This window comes from Sorex fumeus, unplaced genomic scaffold (genome assembly GCF_029834395.1).
Source record: "Sorex fumeus unplaced genomic scaffold, SorFum_2.1 ptg000035l, whole genome shotgun sequence".
Lineage (NCBI taxonomy): Eukaryota > Metazoa > Chordata > Mammalia > Eulipotyphla > Soricidae > Sorex > Sorex fumeus.
In genome coordinates, this window is record NW_026606092.1 from 2,675,168 (window position 1) to 2,698,978 (window position 23,811).

The following is a 23,811-nucleotide window of genomic DNA, read 5'->3' on the forward strand; positions in this document are numbered from 1 at the left end:
GAGATATCATTTCACACCACAGAGACTGGCCCACATCCACAAGAACAAAAGCAACCGGTGCTGGCGTGGATGTGGCGAGAAAGGGACCCTCCTTCACTGCTGGTGGGAATGCAGGCTGGTCCAACCCTTTTGGAAAACAGTATGGACGACTCTCAAAAAATTAGAATTTGATCTGCCATTTGACCCAGCTATAGCACTCCTGGGAATATATTCCAGAGAGGCAAAAAGGTATAGTCGAAGTGACATCTGCAATTGTTTGTTCATTGCAGCACTCTTTACAATAGCCAGAATCTGGAAAAAACCTGAGTGCCCAAGAACAGATGACTGGTTAAAGAAACTTTGGTACATTTACACAATGGAGTACTATGTAGCTGTTAGAAAAGATAAAGTTATGAAATTTACATATAAGTAGTACTACATGGAAAGTATCATGTTAAGCGAAATGAGTCAGAAAGAGCGGGATAGACACAGAAAGATTGCATTCATCTGGGGAACATAAAGCAACAATAAGGGAGATTAACACCCAGGAATGGCTGAGATTAGTACCAGGAATTTTGCTCCATGAATGGAAGGCCAGCCACAGGCTCTAGGTGAAAAGGAAGCTCAGATAGAGAAGAGAGTACCAAATGAAGGGTGTTGTGAGGGTCCTCCCAGGGTGGAAGAAGCATGCTAAAAGTAGTCGATAGACCAAACATGATTGCCACTCAAAGCCTCTCTTGCAAAACACAGTACCCAAAAGAAGAGAGAGAGAACAAGGGGGAATACCCTGCCACAGAGGCAGGATGGGACGGGGGGGGGGACGAGGGGGGGGGATGCTGGGACCCATGGGGATGGATGACGGGCACCGGTGGAGGGATGGACACTTGATCATTGTATAACTGAAACCCAAGCACAAAATTTGTAAGCCTATAACTGTACCTCATGGTTTTTCACTAATAAAAAAAGGAAAAAAAAAGATCAATAGAACATAATAGAGAATCTAAAAATAGACCCTATATATAGGATTAATTGATCAATTTCAATAACAATAGCAACTCAAGAGAGTAAGGATAATCTAACAAGTGACAGAAGGCATTTATTAGTTGTAAGCAAAATAAGATAGAATTCTAGTCATAAGCAAAAAATGATACAACTTTATTCATATACAGTACTTTATTCCATATGCAAAAATTAATTAAAGATGCATAATAATACAAATAATTCAGACCTTAATTTTATAGAGAAGAACAGAGGACAAAGATAATTTTAACCTTAGATTAGGCAAATATTATTTTACATACAAAAACAGCATCATATGAAAACAATGGGATTGGCTTTCACTGAAATTAAAAATTTTTTGAGCTGGAGGTAAGGTGCCTGCCTTGCATGTGCCAATTTGGTTCAAGCCCCAGCACCACATATAGTCCCCTGAGCACTACAATAATGATCCCTGGGCACAGAGATAGGAGTAAATCTTGATCGCTATCAGGTAAGAACCCTGTTCCCTGCCAAAAAGTAAAGTAAAAGAAAGTTAAGAACTTTTATCTTATGATAGGCACAGAAACATATAAGATTAGGAAATGAAGCCACAATTTCAAAATATATATGAATCACATAATAAACTAGCATCCAGTATTTTGTTTGTTTTTGGTTTTTATATGTCACCCTAGCTCTTTGCCCAGGGGACCAAGCACAATTATGGGGATTGAAGCAGGGTGGGTTGATTGCGCCTTAAACCTTGTATATCTCTCCAGTCCCTCGTATTCGGAATCTATGAAGTCAAACATACCAATATAAATTGTTGAAAACTTGAACAATACTTCACCAAAGAAAAATAAAGAAATATTAAGCAGGCACGTCAAAAGATTTATCATTCACAAAAGACAAAGTAAAACTTCAAAATATTAGTTAACTGAAACTAATATTGGTGAGAATAAAGAAAAACTGATAATACATGGTTAGTGGAAACAAAAAATGGGATAAATACTTTGCGAAAATTTTGCTTTTTGTAAAATTTGTATTTATACTTAATACTTGATCTACTTATTCCATTTTTATGTGTTTATAAAAGAAATGTAAAAATCAATTTGACAAAAATACTAGTAGTTTACTGTTTTTTTGAAACATCCTTTATATGATCCTAAAATTCAAAAGAGATCCTAACTGCACATTACTATAGAATAAAGAACTAAAACATACAAAGTGCAGATTAATTTCAAGTGAAAAAGTTCAGATGTAAAAGACTATATGATTCCATTTATGAGAAATTATAGTAAAAGCAAAATTTTAACTTTAAAAGTTTGATCAGAGTTTTCTAGAAATTAGGATGTGAAGGGAATACATTGACTTTGGTGATGATTATTATATTGCACAAATTGATAAAAATTAATCAGGTTATGCACTTAAAATTTATTTAGGATTGAAGAGATAGAATAGGGCTTAACTATAGTTGCCTTTAACTTGCCTTTCAACCCATTAATCTTAGTTTTAATCCCTAACACCACATATGGTGCTCTGAGTGATTTCTGAGCACAGATCCAGGACTAATCCCCAATCATTGCTTGGTGTGGTCCCCAAACAAACACACACACAATTGTTGACTTATCGTATGTATATTTTTACTTCACTAGAGCTGACCAAATTTTGAAAAATGACAAATTGCCTTAGTTATTTTTTGAATGTTATTTTCATTTACTTTATTGAATGTTATTTTTTAAAAAATTATCTTCATCTATTTTATCTTTCCTTCTTCCCTTAGATTTAAAATGTAAGGTGTTACTTTTCATATGTAAGACCAAACTCACTATCTATGCTTAATTTTATTCTTTCTAATATGTTATGTCTCTCCATCTTCTTTGAGTACATGGTCTTGTGTCTATGTTCTATTGGTATTGTGTCTATGTTCTAGAATACTGGCATCCTTCCTCTAAGCCTTGAAGCATGGTAAAGCAAAACACAAATAACCTTTTAAATAGCTTCTGAACTGTTTCTCTCCATCTATTCACAGTCAGTTTTTGTATAATATGTTGATTTCCATGCATTAGTTCAAGCTATTTCCTTATCTAGAATGTCTTTAATTTGCCCATCCATATCATATAACTGACTCTCAAACATTCTCTTATTGGTTTCTCTGGAAATCTTTTCATGTTGTTTCTTCAAGTTTTGTGCCAAAGTGTTCGTTTTTTGCATATTACATATTTTATATCTAGAATACAGTAAAATTTGTGTCAAATATAAGTAATACAAATTTGTACTTTATTAAAAAATGGGAGTCTTTAAAAGGCTGATTATATGTCATTAATAAAAATTTAAGTAATCTTTAAAACAAGGTTTCCAAAAAAACTCCAAAAATGGTCATATATACTAGAAAAACAAAACACAAATGGTACATATATATATATATATTTACATATATATCCACACACAAAATAAAGTGATGTATTATATAATATTTAAAGGGAGAATAAGCTTTTAAAAGTTAACTTACAGATTAATTTCTCTAAAATTCTGGATAGATTCTGTTTTCACCATATTCATTATACCTTCAAACACATTTCTAAAATGCCTTTATGTACATATCTTTGGGTATGTAAAAAAAACACTGTAAAAAGGCTAACACAAGGATGATCATACTATATTCTCATATCTGCCTCTTTTTTGAAGAAGGGCCAGGTTCTACTCTTGGCACCACAAGCACTGCTGGGTATGGACTTGAAATGTAAAAACAAAAATGAATATAAATTTATCACATAAACGTCAACATTATCCTGGCTTTAGACAATGATATTGAATAGCTATCATTTGGGAAAAGGGATGTGTTGGGCCATATCGAGTGGTTTTCAGGGGTTACTTACAGTTCTATGCTCAGGGATCATCCTGGCAGTTCTCAGGGAACAATATGTGGTATCAGGGATTGAACCAGGGTTGCTACCTGTAAGGAAACCACCTTATTCCTTGTATTATCTCTATGGTCTCTAAAAATGTACTTTTAATATAGAATTCAGTTAACATAAAACCTTAAGCTTCCATTAATTATTTTCAGAAGCTATAACTTTATCCAAAAGAGTCATATTTCACCAGACACTTCCAAAGAAATTATTACTTCATGACTCTGGTTTTCCCTAGTAATTAAAAAATGTAATATAATAGTAAACCCTAAATATTACACCAAAGTAAACTCTTATAAACAGTAAGCAAATATAGCAAAGTGCTGATTACAAAATCTGCACATTAAAAATTCATTGCTTTTCAATATCTGAGCAAACAACTAGAGAAAAATAAAAAGTCTCATTTAACAATTGTATTAAAAAAAATATTAAGTACTAGGCCAGAGAGATAATAGACCAAGTAAGGTACTTGTCTTGCATGCAACCAACTCAGGTTTTGCCCCGGTACATCATATGGTCCTCTGAGCACTATCAGGAATATTTTCTGAGTACAGGGCACCAGTAATGCCTCCCCACACAATACAAACAAAAACCACCAAGTATTTAGAAATCAGCTAAGACTCAGACATTAAAAAGATTAAGTTGTTATTGAAATAAACAAAAGATACCAGGAAATATAAGTATAGTGCATGTTCATGGATTGGAAAAATGCTGTTTTAAAAAGAAAATATCCTGTTCAAAGCACTATATACCAATTCAATACAGTCCCCATCAAAATTCCACTTATCATTGTAGCAGATATAAAACAAATACAAATTTGTATCAAACATGAAACTTCCATTTTAGCCACAGCAAACCTGAGAAGTAAGGGTTTCTAGCATCAGGATAGTGGTGGTGGAGCATAACTCTGTAGAGCAAAATCATATGCATTAACCCTATTATAAATTATGTGTAGAGCACCAGGTTCCACATCCATGGCAGGGGATGGACAGTGCTGGGTGCATTGAGGTCATGGGTTCTTCCCTCTCTTTACCACTGGTGAAGCAGTTGCTCCTTTCCCAGGAAACTCTGGACTGAGAAGTCAAAGTAGCCAGAGGAAGAAACTAGTCATGAGGGAGGTTTCTAGAGTTCTTCATAGGAGCCACACTCACTCTTCTATTCCCACTTGGCAGGGTTTCCTTTTAGGAGGCCTCTCTCTCTAGTAGCATTGCATGGCAGCTCGCTGCTCTTTCTCTTAGTGCAGTTCTGCTCTTCTCTCCGGAGAAAGAGTGGGAGAACCTCCACTGCCCTCCATGGTCTCCCTGAAATCATCTCTGTGGCAACGAGGCAGCCCTTAGCAGAGGCAGCACACTCAGTTCGCTCAAGGGTTCCTTCTCTCTCTGGCTCACTCTTTTCCTGGGACTCCTCTATGATGTTGGAAAATCTCATAGGTAAATTGGACAAAGCCAACTTTGTACCAACGCTTCCTCACCTACAAATGCTGTCACTTAACTTAAGTGCTCAAAGCCTTTACTATCTTGCCTTAGTCCCATCTCCAGGGGCCCTGCCTTCAAATTCCTGATGTTTTGCTCCAAATCAAGAAGTCATTCCCATCCTAGTACCTAAATATATCACCAGGTATATAGCCTCTTTCATACCAAAGGCCCAAATGTGCTTAGGATGGGAGAAAAGTCTAGTACTTTTAGCAAAATATGTCACCACAATGATAATATAAGTAAATGAATAATGTGCCTCAGTTGAGTTTTCATATCCATATTCTCCCATCTTTAAAGAATTGTTATCTAAATGTGCACAGATTAAAATACAGCTGCAGGTCCTTCTTGTCCTGCTGAGGCCACGAGTTGCACCCCACTAGCAGCTCTCCGGCACAGCCGTGGCCCCAGAGGCACAGGGACCTTACTCGGAACCCAGCAGTTTCTGGCAGAAATGTGAATGGACTATACATTAAGCTATGGAGCCGTGTGTCCCCCCCCCGCCCTTGGGAGGGAAAGAGTGTATGTCTCTTCCATCATCCCCGCCCCCATCGCTGCTTTAGAGCTTATTGGACAGCCAGGTTTGAGCCGGCGGTGATGGGGCTACTGTGGTCTCATGGAATATGGGGGTTGAACCGGCACGTCCTTCTTGCCCTGCCAAGACCACAAGTTGCCCCCCACAAGCGGCTCTCCGGCATGGCCAGGGACCCAGAGGCACACAAACCAATCTCTGAATTATTCGGCTTTTGGCAGAAATCCCTCCAGACTTAATTAGTAAAATACCAGAAATCTAACATCATATGGTCTTCATAACAAGCGATAGAAAACAGATTATTTCATGATGCCTTTTCAGCAGTTTTGATTTTGGGGGGAAAATTCCAAATAATAATGGTCCATCTTTTGTCAAAATAATGAATGTAATCAAAGTAAAGAGAGAATTAAGTGGAAATCATCTGCCTCACAGGAACAGGGAGGGGTGGCATAGGGGGTATATTGGGGTTTTTGGTGGTGGAAAATATGCACTGGTGAAGGGATGGGTGTTTGATCATTGTATGACCAAGACTTAAACCTGAAAGCTTTGTAACTGTTCTCACGGTGATTCAATAAATAATTTAAAAAAAAATTTTTAGTGAATCACCATGACGTACAGTTATAGACTTACAAATTTTGTGTTTGGGTTTCAGTTATACAATGATCCAGTACCCATCCCTCCACCAGTGCCCATTATCCATCATTTACATTTTTAAAAAATTTTTGTTAGTGAGACACCATGAGGTACAGTTGTAGATTTACAATTTTTGTGCTTGGGTTTCAATTGTACAATGATCAAACACCCATCCCTCCACCAGTGCCCATTTTCCACCACCACAGGTCCCAGTATCCCTCCAACCCCCCATCCCCCCCACCCCACCCTGCCTCTGTGGCAGGGTATTTTTTAAAAAATACAGTTGCACAGCATGGATGGAACTAGATGCATCATGTTGAATGAAGTCAGTCAAAAGGAAAGAAATAGATACAGAATGATTGTTCTTATATGTGGAACTTAAGGATATATACAGCAAGGTAGAATCAAAGAGCAAAAGGGAACATAAAGGAAGAACTGATGCATATAATTGAATTTAGGGAGGGGTTTTAAAGGAAGAATTTGAGGATTTGGGGGGGGGAGGGATGTAAATACATTAGTGCTGGATTTGGTATGGGAATTATGTACCTGAGATACCATTATCAATAGCATTGTAAACAACAGGATCTCAATAAATAAAAAAATACCACCGCTGCTGGATGTGTGAACAAGCCAAATGTTGCTGTGGATATCAATGCAGGAGATGACAACAGGAAATAGGAGTGAGAATTCCTAAACAATAGGTGTCACTCTTTCTTCTATTTGCTGAACTTTATTTGCTCTAGAAGAGGCGAGGAATTTAGGTTTCCCAAAAAGTGTTTGTAGAGAATGCCTTCATAAGCCAAGTATTTTATTATCATGAATTTAAAAATACTGTCTTCTTCATCCTTTATAGAAAATAATCAGCTACTTTATAAATTGCTGATTGAAAAGATCATGGTCATTAACATTTGTTGAACAGCTCTTGGGTACAATGGGCTATAACAAGAAGAGAAGAAGGAAAATGAATGAGAAAGTGAAAGGCAGCTTCCAGAGAGTTTTTAAGCTGCTAGAAAGACTTTAAGACATACTAAGTATGCTAGGAAGACAATTTATTTAAGCAAATGTTTGCTTAGGATCAACTGAGGTATGGCATAGATTTTAAAATAATTTTAAAATGCATTGAAATAATATACATCATCAAAAAATTAATACCACAGTCATACATAGCATAAACATATAAGAAGTAACAAATAATATCATTCATTAAGTTAAATGCACATTAATAACAAGGAATGTAACAAATATATGTATATATATATACATGTATATGGACAACTATATGAGGAAGAACATATGTTACTTAAAAGAAATAACCTGTGAGATGAGCATTCACAAATGGGCAATATCTATATAGGAGAGAGGAACATTGTGTACATGGGTTCCTAGCACTTCTGGTACTGAGGGCTATGCTGATTATGATGGAGAAGCTGTTGCAGAACAATGGAAGCAAACTGCAGACAATGGGATGTGGAAAGCCTTGAAGAATAATAAATATATCTTTCCTTAATGGATTCTGCAAGTCAAAAACTGCACTGATGACAAAACAGTTCTTATTTTCCTTTATGTGTTCAAATTTCCTATTGTCTTTTTTAATATCTCCCTCACACTGACTTTTATTCCAATCAACTCACAGACATTGAGCAATAACTCTGTTATGGCTCTGGCTCTGTGCCATAACCAAACAGTTTAAGAGTGTACTCTGGATAAATAGATAACAAGTACACAAGTGATATTTAAATGAAGGGTGGCAGATGCTGTTTTATTTAAGAGAGGCTTCCAGAGAGACAGTTTTAGCTAAAGTTGAAGTTGTGTCTAGCTGAAGTCCTTAGTACAACTATATGCTAAGCTTTTTGATAACTATATGCTAAGCTTTTTGATCAAGGGTTTGAGGACTTTTCCAAAGAGGCTTTGTTCTAGAAAGATTTGTCAAAACTAAGAGGCAATGAAATTATAGACCCTAGGTTGGAATTATATATTATTCATATGTAAGTTGGATATATTATATTATTTCCTTGTTTTTTAAAACAGGAATCAAAAATTATTGGATAATTACATATCCTGTAAATCCTAAAGTCATATTCTGTCCAAATCATATCCCAAAACTCATAAAATGACATTTTAAAATATATTTTCCCAAAATTAAGGGAAGAAAAAACATAAACAATTTAAGTAGACATAATAAATTAGCATATGATAAATTATTTTATATAAGTTGGAAAGAAATGTACAGTTTAATAATTATACTTGATACATTGTTAATGAAATCACTTGGAAAATGTTATGTCCCTTTCTAACTTCAAAACGATTCCTAAATGAACCACTTTAAAAGTGACTGTGAGGGCTGGAGTGATAGCACAGCCAGTAGGGCATTTGCTTTGCACACAGCCGACCCGGATTTGATTCCCAGCATCCCATATGGTCCCCTGAGCACTGCCAGGAGTAATCCCTGTGCATTGCCGGGTGTGACCCAAAAAGCAAAAAGGAAAAAAAAAGTGATTGGTGAATCCTCAAAATAGAAGAAAATATAGGAAACAAATTCTACAATTCTTGTATGACTATCTCTTTTGCTATTTTTACAAAGTAACAAAAGTAATCACAAAATTTTATAATTTCATTAAGTCAAAATACAGAAGTAAATCACCCAAAAACATTTGCAAGCAAAGCGTTTTTATAGCTAACATAAATATTTCCTACATATCAATACATGATGAATGTTCTAAAAGAATATTGGAATAATGGTTTGTGTGGCAAATTCACAAAAAATAAGAAAAACAAATAATGACCAAATATACAAAAATTTAATCACTATGATAATTATAGTAAGTAAAGTAAAAGTAAAGTCCCTCCCGTTGATCATCAATTTGCTCGAGCGGGCCCAGTAACGTCTCCATTGGAGACTTTGTTGTTACTGTGTCTGGCATATCGAATACTCTCGGTAGCTTGCCTGGCTCTCCGAATGATAATTATTATGTAACTAAATTTTAGAAATGTAATATGTATGTTCAAATTCAGATTGGCTACAAGCCAATTTATTTTTAATTCTAGGTTAAATTATTTAGTTTAATATTTTAACCTATAAAAATATTTAACTTCTCTGTGTTCATTTTCCTTGCCTGAAATACCATGGTATTAATAGAAGTTATCTCATAGTATTTACTTCATGGAATTAATCTGAGTTTTAAACAATATAACTCAAATTCATTTTAAGTGCTTTAACAAGTGTTTGACAAGCAAAAAATACTAAAGGATTTATGGGTAAATTAAATAACAATATGAATTCATCTTTTTTTTTAGTTGTCCCAAAAATGTATCAATACTACTGATAATCAGTTGAAATATTCTTCCTCATATACACTGCTAGTTGAATGTAAATTTATGGAGTCTTTCAAAGGAACAAAATTAATGAATCTTAAAAATGTAGGACTCACAGAGACTGGCCCATATCCACAAGAACAAAATCAACCGGTGCTGGCGTGGATGTGGCGAGAAAGGGACACTCCTTCACTGTTGGTGGGAATGCTGACTGGTTCAGACCTTTTGGAAAACAGTATGAATGATTCTCAAAAAATTAGAAATTGAGCTCCCATTTGACCCAGCAATACCACTCCTGGGAATATATCCCAGAGAAGCAAAATAGTATAGTCGAAGTGACATCTGCAATTGTTTGTTCATTGCAGCACTCTTTACAATAGGCAGAATCTGGAAAAAACCTGAGTGCCCAAGAACAGATGACTGGTTAAAGAAACCTTGGTACATTTACACAATGGAGAACTATGTAGCTGTTAGAAGACAAAGTCATGAAATTTACATACACGTGGTACTACATGTAAAGTATCATGTTAAGTGAAATGGCTCAGAAAGAAAGGGATAGACATTGAAAGATTGCATTCATCTGGGGAACATAAAGTAACAAAATAGGAGACTAACACCCAAGAATGGCCGAGATTAGCACTAGGAATTTTACTGCAAGGCTTGGAGGACAACCACATATGCTAGGGGAAAAGGGAGCTCCGATAAAGAAGGGAACATCAAATAAAGGTGTTGGGAGGATCCTCCTAGGATGGGAGAAGCATGCTGAAAGTAGACTATAGGCCAAATATGATTGTCACCCATTGCCTCTTTTGCAAACCACAACACCCAGTAAGAGAGAGAGAGAGAGAAAAAAAGGGAATTCCCTGCCACAGAGGCAGGGTGGGATGGAGGGGATAGGGGGTGGGAGGGATACTGGGATCCATGGTGATGGGAAATGGGCACTGGTGGAGGGATGGGTATTTGATGATTGTATAATTGGAATTCAAGCACAAAAATTTGTAAGTCTACAACTGTACCTCATGATGTCTCACTAATAAAAATTTAAAAAAATATAAAGTAGGTGACGGGGCTGGAGAGAAAGCACAGCAGGTAGGGTGTTTGCCTTGCACGCGGCCGACCCGGGTTCGATTCCCAGCATCCCATATGGTCCCCTGATCACCTCCAGCAGTAAATCCTGAGTGCGGAGCCAGGAGTAACCCCTGTACATCGCCAGGTGTGACTCAAAAAGCAAAAAAAAAAAATGTAGGTGACTCAGTACAATTTTCAGCACCACATATGGTCCCCTGAGCACTGTCAGGAGTGACTCCTTATCAGAGAGCAAGAGTAAGTCTGAAGCACCACTATGTGTGGTCCAACCATCTCCCAGCACCCCCAAACAAAAGATAATAAACTGTAGCACTATTGTAAACATGTTTAAACATTAGCAAATTATCATTTACATGAATGTAAATTTATAATTTATGTGAATTTCAGAAAAATTGCATTGAGTATTCTGACAGACATTTATAGACTATCTCACTCCATGCCAGATGGTAAGCCTTGCAGATATTACTAAAAAGAATAATAATTGTAGAACTGAAGACACAGATGAGGAGGCAAGCCACTTGCCTTGCATGTGGCCAACCCCAGTTCAATCTCTAGAACCACAATGTTCTCCCATCACTGCTAGATGTATCACCTAAGCATTATCAGGGTGGTCCAATCCTCCAATAAATAGATAAATAAAGATAGAGTTCCTGGCCCTGTTTCTGAAAACAAGTGCTCACTGTCGAGTACCAAATGAAGGGTGTTGTGAGGGTCCTCCCAGGGTGGAAGAAGCATGCTAAAAGTAGTCGATAGACCAAACATGATTGCCACTCAAAGCCTCTCTTGCAAAACACAGTACCCAAAAGAAGAGAGAGAGAACAAGGGGGAATACCCTGCCACAGAGGCAGGATGGGATGGGGGGGGGGGGAATGAGGGGGGGGGGGGGATGCTGGGACCCATGGGGATGGATGACGGGCACCGGTGGAGGGATGGACACTTGATCATTGTATAACTGAAACCCAAGCACAAAATGTGTAAGCCTATAACTGTACCTCATGGTTTTTCACTAATAAAAAAAGAAAAAGAAAAAAATTAAAAAATAAATAAATAATTAAAAAAAAACAAGTGCTCACTGTCAAATATAGCACCAGAGAAGTACAGTGGGCTTTATGGTGTGTACAAAGTGCTGTCACACATGCAGGAGATAGACATGGGTATTATGATCCCTGCCTTTATGACGCTTATATTCTAGTTGGGAAAGAAAGAAAACAATATAGCAAATAGAATATGACTTCTGAACAACACAGAGATTAGGGGTATGAAACTCCAATGCAGAATGGCGGTGAGAGGGGGTTGAGAATTCTGAAATAGAGAGAGAGCTGAGAGATAGTATAGAGGTTAAGGCATGTGCCTTGCATTCACAGCTCTATTCACAGCTTGTTGCTACATGGCTTTCCTAGAATTGCTGGGCACAGCCTAGGGACACCAGCATCACTAGATATGGTTCTGTAGGCCCACAAAATTGCCAGGGATACCTGGTAGCTCCTAGCACTATAGGGCTTGAACCACACTGCATCCTGGGCCCTTGCATTAAAGCAACTCCTAGCCAAAAATATCTGGGAGGGGCTTCCAGGCTCCACAAGCATCAGTACATAGAACCTCCACCAAGAAAATCCTGCAATAATTTATGTTCAGTCCTTCCTATCTGAAAGTTCAACATCTGAAACCACCAAATCCCTAGCAGTTGAACCTGTGGAGGAAAACTATGACTGGAAAAAATTGAAGTATAAGTAGACCTATATAGAGAGTTCAAATCCACATTATTCCTGGGCCCAGCATGAATGAAGTACAAGGTTACTGGGATGCTGGAAAATTGTTCAGAGAACATAAAACAGGAAGAAAGGTGAAGAAACCTGAGCTATTGCAATTAGATAAAGGATGTCTGCAGGGGGAAAGGGGGGGTTGTCTAATGAATTAATAAAGTGAAATGGGAGTGATGTCTGTAAACATTCAGTGGAAGATCAGTTTAGAAGAGGCAGAAAGAAGGAGAAGCAGAGGATTCAGCAAGGGCAAAGATCTGAGGAGAGAGAGAGTAGGGCAGATTTTCTAGGAATTCTGCACAGTCCAGGTGAGTGGAGGCAATGAGCAAGAAAGAATAAGTAATAGGGTCTGAGAGTAAGAGCAGTTCCAGCCTTTCACACAGACATGAACGTCTTAGTCTTTTCCTCTGTTTTCCTCTGTTCTTTCCTCCACTATGTTGTTCTGCTCATGGGAAAAATATGATTTCTGTACTATAATGGAGCCATTCTGGTAGTTTTCTACACAATAGATTGAAGAAAGGAAGATGCACATAGGCGAAGATACTCATTTTGAATATAATTCAGGTAAGAAAAGCAGTAGCTTGGAAGAAGTCAGAAAAGGGTAAGATGAATGAGACATCCTGGATTCTTGATATATTGTTAAAGCGGTCATTATCATTTGCTGGTGTGTTGGAAATAGCACATGAAGTTAAAAGGAACTACTATTTTTAGCCACAAAAAGAGAAAGAGTGGAATTGCCATTAAATAAAACCTAGACTACTATGGGGACATCTTTTAAGAGGGAAGATAAGAAGTTCAGTGCTTAACTTTCCAAGTTTAATAAGACTAATATGTCTAAATGTAAATATCAAGAAGTAGAGATATTTATGGAATGAATTATAATTGTGAAAAAAAGACATGAGCATCACCAGTAATTTGACAGTATTTGAAGTTATCACTGTATAACTGTATCACTCTCATCCTGTTGTCCATTAATTAATTTACGCAAGAGGGTGCCAGTAATGTCTCTATTAGTCCCAGCCCTGAGATTTTAGTAGCCTCTCCTTACTCGTTTTTCCCAATAATTGGAGGCTTTTTCAGGGTCAGGGGAATGAGACCTGTTATAGTTACTGTTTTTGGCATATCGAATATGCCATGGGGAGCTTGCCAGGCTCTGCCCGTGTGAGCAGGATACTCTCAGTAGCTTGCCAGGCTCTCTGAGAGGCATATATATATATATATATATATGATTTGTGGCCTACTGTCTGAATACCATCAAACATGGTCTGGTAATTATGGAAAATGGGTAGGAAGTGTCTTATGATGTGTTGCTGTGTTGCACAGCCGCGAAGCAGCCTGGACCATGGCAGCAGTTGGGTAGTGGAGGTCTGCTGCTGGGGCTGGATCCCTTGGGGCGGGGAGGGCTCTCACCTGTCCCCATCTGGGGCACCCCAAGTAAAAACAGCCTGGCACAAAATCCAGTGGCATGGTTATGGGAGCCTCATTTTATGTTCCCTTGGGGGGGGTGGCTGATGAGGAGATTATCTGACACTGGCAGGGATTGTAACCTCTGGGTTTCTGGAGACTGGGGAAGCAGGCAGAGGATCTCTTATCCCAGGTCCCTTTGTGCCCAGAGTCCAAGGTCTGCATTACCTGGGTTTCGTAGGACTTCACTCATGAGTGAGGCTCGGCCTGAGTGCCTGGAAAGCAGCCTGGAGTGTGGCGGTGTTTGGGTAGTGGAGGTCAGCTGCCAGGCCTGGGTCCCTTCAGGTGGGGAGGGCTCTCACCCGCCCTCCTCTGGGGTGTCCTCAATGTAAACAGCCTGGCGAGGAGTTTTGAAGTTATAGAACCAGATAATACTTGTAAAGACAGAGTACAGACAGAGAATCGAAGACACTTATAGACTATGATGTTAAGAGTCGGTAATATGAGGCAGGTGTATAAAAGGAGAGTTAGAAAGAACAGACATTGAAGTAGAAGGAAGACTAGCTTGGGGAAAGTCAAGGAAAGAAAATAGGTGAACCAGCAGATTCTACTGATATGTTGGTTAGAAGGATTGACAAGTGAACATTAAATTTGAAAACATGGAATTTCTATAACAAATGTGGCTTGAAAAGTAGAAATTTAAAAATGGATAAAAAGAGTTAGTAGAGAAAGACCTGTCTTCCAAATAGCACCTTAAATTTTGCTTTAATTTATTTCTGTTGGGTTTGGTTTTAGTTTGAGGAGGCCATACCCAGAGGTCCAAGTTTACTCCTGGTTCTTCACTCAGGAATCACTCATGATGGGGATTGGGGGATCATATGGGGTTCCAGGGATCTTACTCAGGTCAATTGTGTACAAGGCAGGCACCCTACCCACTATACTATCACTCAGGCCACAAATGTTTGCTTCTAAAAGAAGAAAAATAACACTAGTCTGTATTCTTACTTTAATATTACTAAACTGACCCAGTTTGTGACAAATTGCTTAGAATTATAGGACAACTTTTAATATGTCATACCAGAAGGGTTAGTGATTTCTGGACTAACCAAAGTGGGAAAATAAGAGGAAGTATTTTTCAAATCGTATTTGTAATTTAACAGTTCATAGCTCCCATCCATCTTAGTTATCTTGCCTAGGGAAGACCAAGGGTTGGGGGAACCAAAGGGAGAATAAAAGAAGAAGAGCTGAAAACATATATCAAAGACAAACAATATTGTCTTTGAACAATGCCCACAAATGACTCCAAGGAAATGACTCCAGGACTCCAGGCTCAACCGGACCCAGAAACAGAGATCCTCTGACTGCTCCCACCAATCTCCATCGACCCAGGATTAAACCCAGAAGCCCCACCCTACCCTGCCTGCCTGCTTCCACCAATCTCCAGTGACCCAGGGATTATACCCTGAAGCCCCAACCTACCTGCATCAGATAAAAACCTCATCGGCAAACCTCCACTATCTCCACTACCTCCACTACCCAACCACCGCCACACTCCAGGATGCTTTCCAGAATGCGTGGTCACAAAGAAGACACAGGACACATCATAAGACACTTAATACCCATCTTCCAAGATTATTGCACAATATTTGATGGGGTTAAAATATGGTTTGAACCATAGCAACACCTTTAAGGGCAATTAGAGGCCACCCTAAACGCCTCTATCCCTCTAAGAGAGCCCAGCAAGCTACCGAGAATATCCCACCTGCATGGCAAAGCCTGGCAAGCTATCCGTGACATATTTGATATACCAAAACCAGTAAATACAATGGGTCTCATTCCCCTGCAAGAGCCACCAATACGACAGCGTTACAAAGAATGCGGAAGGAGAGGCTGATAAAATCTCAAGGCCAAAATAGGCTGCCAAAACAAAGAAGGACACAAAAGACTGTCTGTACATTCAATGCACGTATACTGGAATCAGATGCATCCATCGAGGACATAATGGTACAAGCACAAAAGATCAAGTACGACATCATTGGTCTGACCAAAATGAGAAGGCATCAAACACATCATGCCATTTTCGATACTGCAGAAGAACTATTCCTCAGAACAAGCGACAAAAGAGGTGTCAGTGGTGTCAGTGTCCTTGTCAACATGAACATGGCCGTGAGCATTGATTTATTCTAGTGCCTAAAAACCCGAATTGGATGATTACACTTGACTAGATGTGGCTCACTTCTGGCAGTTTCTTTCTTCAATGTCTATGCACCAATATTGAATTATGACAAAGAAGAAACTGAGAAGTTCAACATGGAGCTGGAGAAGTTCTATAAAGAAGACCACACCTTCTACAAAATCATTGTCAGTGATTTTAATGCCAAGATAGGACCAAGAAGATCAGCCAAAGAACTCCACATCAGAACCCATGGCCTAGAATGGAACAAACAGGGTGAGAGATTGTCTGAGTTCATCATGTTGACCAAGACCATCCATGGTAACTCACAATTCCAGAATACCTAATCCAAACATTGGACTTGGGAGTCTCCTGGTGGAAGGTTCCACAATGAAACTGACCACATCATATTCAATCAACGGTCTTGCCTGACCGATGTTGCTGTTGTCCCAAAATTCCAAATGGGATCAGACCACCGTCTGCTTCGTATAAAATTCTACTTCACAGAGCAGGGAGAAAGGGCTGCAAAGTTTAAGAAGAGAACTTCCAGAACGACCAAAAACTGGGAGCTCTTTGGCACTATTGCAGAAACATGGGAAGATGCTGTCGCTTGATAACATTGATGAAGAATACGAACAACTGTTTCAGCACCTCCATGATTGTGCGAGAAACACCAAATGAGAGATAGCCACAAAGAGACACCTGGCTTCGAAAACTCTTGAGCTCAATCACCAACATGGCTTGGCGCAAGCCTCAGACAATGTAAGTGAAATTCCCAGCTTGCAAAGCGTGCAGAGAAGCAACCAAGGAAGACCTCAAAGAGAGAAGAGCAGCAGTGCTGGCAGATGTGGCAGAAGTTGGGAAAAGCATTCGCAATGCCCGCCTATGCTTCACCAACTACAAGACCAAGATGACTACCCTAAGATGTCCTGATGGATCTATCACATCTTCCAGAAGGGCAATGGAGAAGATTATTCGTGACTTCTACTCGTATCTCTTCGATAGCCACGTCCACCTGCCCACATACCAAATTCCGCAGGATAAATATGCCGTTCCCAATGTTCTCCCTTCCAAAATATGACACGCCATTTCATCAGTAAAGATGTGAATAGCACCAGGCCCAGACAAGGTCAGACATGAACACCTGAAGAATTTGCCATCGGTACTCATCAATACACTGGCTCAGCTCTTCACACATTATGTGTCTGAATGCAAGGTTCCATCCCATGGAAAACCAGCAGAACTATACTACTGTACAAGAAGGGAGACATCCACAACATTGGAACCTGCCGGTCAATCTGCCTATTGTCTGTCATCTGCAAGCTGTTCACTCAAGTCATCCTGAATAGAATTGGCAGAACACTAGATGAAGGACAACCATGCGAGCAAGCTGGTTTCTGCAAAGGATTCATCAAGATAATGTTCATGAAAAACGGACTAGTCCCTGATATTCAATTTGCTCTCAACAGAACAAACATCTCCAAATGCAACAGTTAGGAGTACCCAGGGCGAGAAGTTAACATGACAAACAACCTTACACCTGAGATTCGCAGGAAGAAGAGATTCGCTTGGAACGCCTTCAAGAGCGTCAAAATAATAGCTAAATGGGACTATCTTAAAATAAGAAGCTTCTGCACCTCAAAAGAAACAGTGACCAAAATACAAAGACAGTCTAATGAATGAGAAAGGATAATCGCCAAATACACATCCGACAAGGGGTGGATATAAAGGATAAACAAAGTACTGGTTGAACTCCACAAGAAGAAAACATCCAAGCCCATCAAAAAATGGGGCGACGAAATGAACAGAAACTTTCTTAAAGAAGAAACCCAAATGGCAAAAAAGCACATGAGAAAATGCTCTACATCATTAATCATCAGGGAGATGCAGATCAAAACCTCAATGAGATATCATCTCATACCAAAGATACTGGCCCACATCCAAACAAATAAAAGCAACCAGTGTTAGCGCGGATATGGCGAGAAGCGACCCTCCTTCACTCCTGGTGGGAATGCCAAATGGTTCAGCCGTTTTAGAAAACAGTACGAATGATTCTCAAACAATTAGAATTTGAGCTCCCATTTGACCCAGCACTACCACTCCTGAGAATATATCCTAGAGAGGCAAAAAAGTATAGTCAAAGTGACATCTGCACTTGTTTGTTTATTGCAGCACTGTTTACAATAGCCATAAACTGGAAAAAACCTGAGTGCCCGAGCACAGATGACTGGTTAAGGAAACTTTGGTACATCTACACAATGGAGTACTATGTAGCAGATAGAAAAGATAAAAGGCCCTCCCGTTGATCGTCGATTTGCTCGAGCGGGCCCAGTAACGTCTCCATTGGAGACTTTGTTGTTACTGTGTCTGGCATATCGAATACTCTCGGTAGCTTGCTGGGCTCTCCGAGAGGGGCAGAGGAATCGAACTCGGGTCGGCCATGTTGGCCGCTTGTAAGGCGAACGCCCTACCCGCTGTGCTATACAAGTGGTACTACACGGAAAGTATCATGTTAAGGGAAATGAGTCAGAAAGAGAGGGACAGACATAGAAAGATTGCATTCATCTGAGGAACATAAAGTAACAAAATAAGAGACTAATACCCAAGAATAGCCAAGATAAGTACCAGGAGGTTTACACCATGACTTGGAGGCCAGCCACACCTGCTAGGGGAAAAGGCACCTCAGATAGAGAAGGGAGCGCCAAATACAAGGTGTTAGAAGGATCCACCCAAGATGGGAGAAGCATACTGAAAGTAGACTATAGACCAAACATGATTGTCACTGAATGCTTGTTTTGCAAACCACAGCACCCAAAAGGAGATAGAGAACAGAAGGGAATTCCCTGCCACAAAGGTGGGGTGGAATGGGGGTGTGGGGGCTGGGAGGGATACTGGGATAATTGGTGGTGGAGAATGGGCACTGGTGGAGGGATGGGTACTCGAACATTGTATAACTGAAACCCAAGCACAACAACTTGTAAGTCTACAAATGTACCTCATTGTGTTTCACTAATTATTTTTTCTTAAAGAAAAAGAAATAGCTAAGAGGATGAAGAACATCCAGCTCCAGGCACATCTCTTCAATTCACTGTTCTTCCTGCAGTTACATACGCCTCAGAGTCCTGTGCACTACTAAAACAGGATGAGAATTCTATTCAGGTCACACAAAGAGGAATTGAAAGAGCTATGCTTGGAGTATCACGCTTCACTCAAGTGAGAGAAGGAGTCCAGAATTCTGACCTTCGTCGACGAAGTTCTCATCAATACACTGGCTCTGCTCTTCACATGCTTCCTGTCTGAATGCAAGATTCAGTCTCAATGTAAAACCAGCATGACTGTACTACTGTACAAGTAGGGAGACATCCACGACATTGCCAACTATCACCTGATCTTCCTGTTTTCTGTCATCCACAGTCTGTTCACTTGAGTCATCCTCAATAGGATAGCAGAACACTAGATGAAGGACAACTGGGCGAGAAGCCAGTTTCCAAAAAGAATTCAACGCGATCGACCATATGTACACGGTAACCAAGCTCTTTGAGTTTTCTCAGGAGTTCAAGATGTCTCTCTGTCTGACATTCATTGATTTAAAGAAGGCCTTTGATTCTGTTGAGACTGAAGCAATCATTGAAGCTTAACTCTTACAAACAGGGCGTTCAAACTCAATACATCAGGATCCTCCATGTGCTGTATTATGGATTCAGTACCAGGATCTCACCATTCTACAGGGAGGTGTTTATTGACGTCAAGAGAGGGGTTTGGCAGGGTGATACCATTTCACCGAAACTCTCAGTGCCACCCTTGAGAACATCATAGGAAGTAATAGGAGTGAAGATAGATGGTCGGCAACTACACCACCTCTGCTTTGCTGATGATATCGTTCTAATAACACCAAACAAAGACAATGTTTATGAGAAATGGTCTCATTCCTGAAGCTCTAAACGGAATGAACATCTCCGAATGCAACAGTTATGTGTACCTAGGTCGAGAAGCCAACATGACAAATGACCTGGCACCTGAGTTGCACAGGAGGAAGAGAGCAGCTTGGAACGCCTTCAAGAGCATCAAGAAATAGCTAAGAGGACAAAGAACCTCCCGCTCTGGGCGCATCTCTTCAATTCCGTGTTCTTCCTGCATTAACATACACCTCAGAGATCTGAGCCCTATGAAAACAGAATGAGAATGCTATTGGGTCTACCAAAGAGGAATCAAAAGAGTTATGCTTGGAGTATCACGCTTCACTGAAGTGAGAGAAAGAATCTGAAGTTCCGACCTCCATCAATGATCAAGAATCAGAGACACTGTCTCATTTACCAAGGCATCGAAAATCAGATGGGCTGGACATGTAATGTGATTTGGAGATGACTGCTGGATTAGAGCCATTATTGACTGGATTCCATGGGACATCTAAAGATCGTGTGGCCGCCCACCTATGAGATGGTCAGACTTCTTCTTCAAGACCCTGAATGATCGGTTTGAGGCTCTTTGTGTTCCTGGAGCGAGCAAACGCCACTGGGCTACACTAGCATGCTACAGGGACGAATGGAGACCTTACTGGTGCCTCCTTGAGCAAATCAATGAGTAATGGATGTCAAGTGATCAGGTTATATATTTGAATATATACACATAGGAAGTGTGAGAATTAGCTTGTATAGATAGGTGAAAGATTTGTTTTCCAGGTCTTATATATATATAGTAGGACTCTATGGATGATATCTATAATAAAGATATAAAAAATTATTTAATATAAAATATATCAATAAGCAGGTCATTACTCCTAATTATTTATATACTTTTGATTAATCAGAAGTTTGGTGTGGTATAACAAAACTGATAATAAAAATATTAATAAATTATGTTTGGTTTTTGAAGTGTAAGAGTTAAGAAGTATAAATAGTTCTGAAAAAGATATACTGAGCAATATAATGATGTCTTGAATGAAATTAATTTAATTATCAATTAACTTATGAATTAGTTCTATAAATAGAAAAGGAGGCATAACTACCATCAAAACTATGAAAATCTTCATCATTTTCAGTTATAAATTACTTTTAACTCCTTTAATGTAACTATTACATAAGAAAGCAATTTAATGGTTTATTTATATTCATTACTTTCAGTAGAAGTATCCTAAGAACATACTCAGAAATACATAAACACATACATATGAACACATGTATATAATGATAATATTGACAAAGAAACTGAATAAAATACAAAATGTAAAAATATTAAAAATTACTATTTTAGCAATAAGACTTATTTCTCTTCTCTTAGACATTTCACTAAAAATAAGAATACACATTAGCATCAATGAATATGGTGGGATTTTAAAAAATTCTCTTTTATTAAATCACTGTGAGATAAACAGTTACAGTCTTCCATGATTGGATTTCAGTGATAAAATGTTCCAAGTTCTATCCCAATATTGGGATGTTTTAATATTTATATCTCTAGAAGGTTTTTATCTTCCTTATAAATAATTGACTTATTCTTTGGCAAATTTACATATGAAGCTATAGAGATTTAAGAACAAATATGACAGAGTTGTGAGACTCTGATTTTTCACTTAATCACTTAAATCACTTAACTTCCCGTTAGTCGTCGATTTGCTCGAGCGGGCGCCAGTAACGTCTCCATTTGTCCCTGTCGCGTGCTAGTGTAGCCCAATGGCATCTCTTCGCTCCGGGAACATGGAGGGCCTCAAACCGATCGTTCATGACCTTGACAAAGAAGTCTGACCATCTGGTAGGTGGGCGGCCACGCGGTCTCTTGACATCCCGTGGAATCCAATCAGTAACAGCTCTAGTCCAACGGTCGTCTTTAAATCTCATTACGTGACCAGCCCATCTGATTTTCGACACCTTGGCAAATGAGACAGCGTCCCTGATCCTTGATCGTCGACGGATGTCAGAACTCCGGATTCGTTCTCTCATTTGAGTGAAACGTGATATTCCAAGCATAGCTCTTTCTATTCTTCTTTGGGAGACCTGAATGGCATTCTCATCTTGTTTGCGTAGGGCCCAGGTCTCTGAGGCATATGTTAATGCAGGAAGAACAGTGGAATCAAAGAGATGTGCCCGGAGCCGGAGGTTCTTCGTCCTCTTAGCTATTTCTTCGACGTTCTTGAAGGCGTTCCAAGCCGCTCTCTTCCTCCTGCGCAGCTCGGGTGCCAGGTCATTTGTCATGTTGACCTCTCGACCTAGGTACACATAGCTGTTGCATTCGGAGATGGTCGTTCCATTGAGAGCGAATGGGGCGTCAGGAACAAGGCTGTTTCTCATAAACATTGTCTTCGTAAGATTCAGCTGTAGTCCTACATTTCCACACTCACGGTCAAAGTCGGCCAGCATTTGTGCCGCTTGGCTGATGTTAGGTGTTATTAAAACAATGTCATCAGCAAAGCGGAGGTGGTGTAGTTGCCGACCATCTATCTTCACTCCCATTCCTTCCCATTCCAGTCGTCGCATGATGTTCTCGAGGGTGGCACTGAAGAGTTTTGGTGAAATGGTATCACCCTGCCGCACCCCTCTCTTGACATCAACTATCACTTCTTTGTAGAATGGCGAGATCCTGGTAGTGAATCCGCAATACAGCTCACGGAGGATCCTGATGTATTGGGTTTGAATGCCCTGATTGGCTAGGGCTTCAATGACCGCTTCCGTCTCAACAGAATCAAAGGCCTTCTTTAAATCAATGAACGTTAAGCAGAGCGGCATCTTGAACTCCCGAGAAACCTCAATGAGTTTGGTTATCGTGTGGATATGGTCGATGGTGCTGAATCCTTTGCGGAACCCTGCTTGCTCACATGGTTGTCCTTCATCTAGTGTTCTGCCAATCCTATTCAGGATGACTCGAGTGAACAACTTGTAGATGACAGACAATAGGCAGATCGGGCGATAGTTGCCAATGTCATGGATGTCTCCCTTCTTGAACAGTAGTACGGTCCTGCTGGTTTTCCATTGAGATGGAACCTTGCATTCAGACAGGTAGCGAGTGAAGAGCCGAGCCAGTGTATTGATGAGTACTGACGGCAGGTTCTTCAGGTGTTCAGGTCTGACCTTGTCTGGGCCCGGTGCTGTTTGCTTCTTTACTGACGAAATGGCGTGTTTTTTTTAGATTTTTAGATTTTTTGATTTTTAGAGTCACATTTTAGGTTAAGTTTAAATTTTAGGTCTTAACTAAACTATCAATTCTTAATTATCTTCTATGTTTTGATAAATGCAACTTCTAGAACATTCCTTTGATTTTATTCCCTTTTTCACTGTAACACTGGTGAGTCTACCATGTTCTTGCAGTTATGCTAAAAGCTATGGAGAATACTAAAATCAGTTCCCACCCTTGGGAAGATTCTAAGAGCTCCCTTTGTATCGCCTAATCAAGAAGGAACTTGGCTGGAAATTCCAGAGACTTTTCAAAATATAAGCGAGGCCTGGTAGAATCAAATGAATTATGAGTGCATCCATCATTAGCCATTAAAATACAGTGGAAATTCCAATACCATATGCAAAGCATGCTAGGGTCCATGGAACAGGGACAAGTGGTGGAGCACCTCATTTAATTATTCCCAAGG